Below are 6,124 nucleotides of genomic sequence, written 5' to 3' on the forward strand. Positions count from 1 at the left end.
CTGTATGCATTGGGAAATAGTCTGAAATAAGGTAAAGTATACATGATTTGAACATGGTTGAACATTTGACATTCAAGGCCTAATTTCAACTATTACTATAAAACTTGTGGATTTCATTATGGCATAAACAATAAGGGTACATTTAGCAGGTTCAAATCATGCATACTTTACATTATTTCATAAGGATTATTTTATTTACTTTTTCATATTTTGGAAACAATTGCCAATTTCAAAATGCAAACACATACATACACAATACATGTGTGGTGTAGGCTATGGCTGAAGCATTGCATTTACTTTTGATTATGATAGTATGAATAGGACTTGTTGTGTTTGTATTATTGTGTGTTATAATTATAACAGTTCCGAAATGCATAGATTTCTATGTATTTCAGGGTTTTGGGGGGCTGGCTCCCCAATTATTCTTTCTAAAGATTTAATAGATTTCTAATTTTTTTTATAGATTTCATAGATTTCTATACATTTCAGTGGTTTGGGGGGCTGGCTCCCCAATTTTCCTTTTTATAGATTTCATAGATTATTATTTTTAATATAGATGTCATAGATGTCTATACATTTCAGGGATTTGGGGGGCTTCGCCCATGCGGCGTAAAAAGTGTCCCTTATTTCATTTGCTGAAAGGTGGCAAACCTACCTCTCTCATCTTCACTCCAGCTTTCCAACTGATTTCTTTCTAGGGTCATGTTGTTGAATTTGGTCAGTAAATTGCTTGTCTCAAAGGTCATGTCCTTGTATTTGGTCAGTAAACCTTTTGTCTCCAGGGTCATGTTGTTGAATTTGGTCAGTAAATTGCTTGTCTCCAGAGTCATGTTGTATTTGGTCAGTAAAGTGTTTGTCTCCAGGGTCATGTCCTTGTATTTGGTCAGTACATTTTTTGTCTCTAGGGTCATGTTGTTGAATTTGGTCAGTAAATTGCTTGTCTCCAGAGTCATGTTCTTGTATTTGGTCTGTAAAGTTTTTCTCTTCAGTGTCAGGTTTTCTCTTTCCAGGGTCATGCCGTCTCTTTCCAGGGCCAGTTCGTCTCTTTCCAGGGCCAGTTCGTCTCTTTCCAGGGTCAAGTCCTTTATTTCCAGGGTCAGGTTGAATCTTTCCAGGGTCAGGTTGTCTCTTTCTATGGTCAGGATGTCTCTCTCCAGAGTCAGGTTATCATAGCGGGTCTGTAACTCATTTCTCTCTATTGTCTGGTTGTTGTAGTTGATCTGTAACTGTTCATAGGCTAATTTATCTGCAAAGGAACAAACATTGTGATTATAAACACTGCTGTTGCTACTGTTCATGATGAGGTCAAGCATCTGTGGAAAAGTTGTTTTGAAAAAAAGAAAGCGCAATGATATATTATTTTTTATGAGCATAACATTTTAACACCACATTCTTCATTGTACTTTGCAAATGCAAGTATTAATACTCATAACAAGCTCTAATAATGAGAAAAAGGTAAAAAATGTTGTCAAGAACATATCAAGGTTTAGGTTAATGCTGTAGTTTCTTTCTTTTTTTTCTTTTTTTTTTGTGACAAGGAATACTCACAGTGCACGGTCAGGCCTGTGAACACAATCAGACACATCATCCCCAGACAAAGAGCAACCACTCTGAGACATCTTCTCACTGTTGTAGAGGTCTGTCCTGCAATGGAAAATACAGCTAGTAAGTTTGCAGGCTAAGAGACAAAAAAACAAGACTAGCACGGTGAGCTCAAAGAACAGAGACAGTGGTGCAGTTTTTTGCACGAGGATGCAAACTGCAGACAGAGAATGCGAGATAAAGTGAAACAAGCAGTGGATGAAGAAGGTCACACGTTTGCATTCAAGGACCAGGTGGACTGCGACCCGGGCAGTGGACTTAACCCATTAAGACCCGGAACGCAGATCTGTGTCATTTTACATTATTGGCTATTCAAAAATAGCAGATATACAAGCTTGTAGATCTGCTATTTTTGAAAAATAGTGAAAATGTGTGCAAATCTCATCTTTGCTTCTGGAGGTCCCTGGAACAACATATTTTACAAATGTTCGCTTTAAAAATATATATATTCAAAGATTTGCACAAAAGAATTGCACAAACAATTGCAGATCTACAAGTGCGGCACTCGGTGCCACGCTATGAGCTTGTAGATCTGCTATTTTTGAATAGCCAAAGTATAAAATAATGTTTAAAGTGGTTAAAATCTAAAATGACAGATGCTTTCATGGTCTTAATGAGTAAGCAGAAAGGGCTTATATGGTCGATACGGGTGCTATATGTCACACATGACTGAGGGACAATAGAGGTCGAGAGGTGTCGACAATGCTGACGCTGTACATCCCATCATTTACCCAGGACTTTTCAATGCAAGACAGCAACGTCCAAAGGAGCCACAGTCATCTTCAAAGAAGGACAGAACAAGCTCATCCACAAGAACAGTATGACATTTGACATTCAGATGTATGGTAGACTGTTCTATTTAGGAAAACACAGAGTGAGGAGCGCACACCTGTGTTGATGAGGTGCTGGCCACGGCAGATAATAATGTTGACAAGGATGAGGCCGCACAGCTCTTAGCCACGATGCAGAAAGTTTTAATATGGATGAAATGAAACCAACGTTTCGACCTATACAGTCTTCCTCAGGGTTTAAGAAAAAACCAAAAAACCCTGAGGAAGACTGTATAGGTCGAAACGTTGGTTTCATTTCATCCATATTAAAACTTTCTGCATCGTGACTAAGAGCTGTGCGGCCTCATCCTTGTCAACAGACTGTTCTATTTAAACACTGTTACAGGTGAAAATGTTGATGAATATCATGGATGTTATGATATTAAAACGTGGCACAAAACTCTAGCCCACAGTTACTATGAGGATGTGTTAAAGTTGCAAAGTGTCACCAAGGGGACGACAATTAAAGTAAAACTGATACATCTAACATAAAATGTGAAGTGTACATAAATGGAAAATTAGCTTGGAGCTGCAGAAAAAGAGCCTGAAGAAAGAGCAACGCTAGCACTTGAACTTGTACACACGGATTTGGCTGGTAGGCCTACTATAGATCCTACAGCTGATCGGTTCAGGTACACCTTGGCATTCACTTACAGTATGACTATGCAGTGTTTGTGTATTTCTTGAAAGCTAAGATTGACAAAGTCAAAAGTACAGATATGTTCATTGCTGATGTTGCTCCTCATGCAGCTACATGTATGTTCGCAACAGGTGGTACAATATGTGTAGGACAGACTACATATTAAATGTTGACAGGAAAGAAGCCTAATCTTTCAAGAATGCCAACATTTGGGGAAATGTTCTATGGAAACAGGACAGTTTGACTCAAGTTGTGAGAAAGAGATCTTTGTGGGCTGTGACAAGAACAGCCCTGCTTATTTAGTGTTCAACCCAAACACAGGAAAAGTGCTCAAAAACAGGTTAGTGAAATTCACCACAACTCTGTCAGTGAGAGTCAAACTCAGACAGAGCAGGAAATGTGTGGTGATAATTTGAATGTCAAGAGAGCTGCAACCCACCTATCAAAAGCTGACAAGGCAAAAATAAATCTCACAAGATTCATAGGAACTTCAGCCAGAGACACTGGCTAACACTAAGACACTAAGACGAAGACATGTTAACCAAGATGGTAAAGAATACTTTGTCAATACTTAAATGTAGGGTAAGTGATTTTCTTTGGTTAAAATAAGTGTTAAATAGCTCTATATTCTGATAGTACTCATTGCTATAGAGTGTTGGTTCAGTAATAGGAGTCTCCATGTCTCTCCAGCTCTTTAGTAAACAGAAAATGCATTTTCTGGTCGGGACACCAATTGTATCCAATCAGGATAGAGAACTCAGACAGCATACAAATAAACCAAGTGAAATTGGAAGTGATGACACAAAGAAATTAGCAGAACATGTTTTAACTGGAACACTATAAAGATTAAGCTGATAAATGGGTACTCTCTGCTGATTGGCTGACTTTTTGTCACCTACCTAAAAATGTATTTTCTGTTAAAGAGCTAGAGAGACAGGGAGATTCCTGTTACTGAACAAACACTCTATAGCAATGATTACTATCAGAATATAGTGCTTTAACCTTTTAACAAAAACTTTTTTGTTTTAACCAAAATATATCACTTACCCTACCTTTAAAAGATTATGAGTGTGAGGTAAAATGTAGTGATGTAATCATTGCGGGGTCATTGTTCACAGGTGATACATCAGTCAGTGTTAGTGAACTCAACCTGCTGTGTGTATGTGTCTTTTATTCCTCCATATAACAGCTTAATGTCGGCTATCCAGACCTTTAATAATGGCAACGCCTATACCAGTCCTAAAAATCCTTACATTAGCTACCTGTCTCCCAGGGAAATTATTTTACATCTACATGTACAGTACATCTACATAATTATCTCTCTGTGTCTCTGGGCCCAGCTACATCTCATAAATGCTGGTGCCCTATGAACCTTTAGGTCATCTGGGGACGGCCAACTAGTTACAACAAAACATGATAAATAAGCATTTCACTACCATGCGCCACAAACCTGGAATATCCTTCCAGATGACATTAGACAAGCCGTAACCCTGGCCATTTTTAAGTTTAAAGCAGCACTATGTAACTTTTTAACAACTACAGTATATAGCATACTATGTCCAACAAAATTAGAAAGTTACATGTTTAAGCAATGACAATAATCCTTCCATAAATGTATAGACTCAGGGGGGTCCCTGCTAGGGGCTTGACTGTATTACTATGTATAGGGGAGACAATAAGTTTCATCCTGGCATTTGCCAAGGCACCAAGGCAGAACTGCCAGTCAAAGCAACGACTGGCCAATCACAGAGTGTCCTCGCCGGACATGCTAGTGTTAGCCTGGTGTATGAAAGGTGCTGTATAGATAAAGTTGCCTTGAAATCATCTTTCCCTGCTGCAGGAAAGACATTTTGTACATTTAACTCTTTTTCCACTTTGCAAACAAGAAATCACCTTCACAACAATTCACAACTTTGTCAAACTCACCCTGAGGCTGTCTTCTTGCTGTGACCTCCTGTGGTCCAGCGATGGTGTCACGACCTCTAACATCATCCAGGCTCTCGTAGATATGCTCCCCTCTCTCCTCCTGTCTCCTCAGCTTCAATTGTCCCCTGTCCACAGTGTCACCTCTATGGCTTCTGTTTCCATCTCTCGGTCTTCTTTCTTTATATATCACCGTCTGTGTCGGGTCTGGTGCGGCATAAATATGTTTAGACATCTTACCGGTATTGTAGACCTGAAAAGTAACTCTTTAGCAAAAATTTGATATATCTCTGTTGCCGGTTGCGCGCAATCTGTAGCAATAAGGAAGTGTAAGGCAGAAATACACAAACAGCCACCCACCCCAACACACGCACACGCACACGACACGCGCACACGCACACGCACACATACACATACACAACACACACACACACACACACACACACACACACACACACACACACGCACGCACGCACGCACACACACACACACACACACACACACACACACACACACACACACACACACACACACACACACACACACACACACACACACACACACACACACACACACACACACACACACACACACACACACACACACACACACAGACAGACACACACACACAGACACACCTGACACCTGAGATTTGGTGTAGAGACACAAATTATAGGTCAATGAAGTATACACAGTAGGGGTTGATGACTCAGATGCTTGATCCAACCTTTCATCCATTTTGGGTTATTATTTTCAGATTTGAATTGCCTTCTTGGAATAAATATTTTTGTAATAATCTTAAGGGTTTCTGTAAAAAATATTCATTATCCAAATCAATATAACTCCCATTCTCTGAGTTACAGTTCCATAAGTGTCTGACCTCAATAACAATCATGAATAGGCAGATATATCTCAATAATGGAAAAAGATATGAAAACATTTTTTATTCATGAAGAGTGACAAAAGACTCACAGACTTGTCAAAAAGGCTGGTATGCTACTTGTTTGTCCGTATCAAAATGTTAAATGATGAGCTTCAAGTTACAGATTCTCCCCCGATAGAGAATTTTGGAAATTTTCCTTTTTAAAGATTATTTCCAAGGCATATCTGGACACATTAAGGAGTATGG

Source organism: Gymnoscopelus braueri (assembly GCF_963280865.1).
Source record: "Gymnoscopelus braueri genome assembly, chromosome: 10".
Classification (NCBI taxonomy): Eukaryota; Metazoa; Chordata; class Actinopteri; order Myctophiformes; family Myctophidae; genus Gymnoscopelus; species Gymnoscopelus braueri.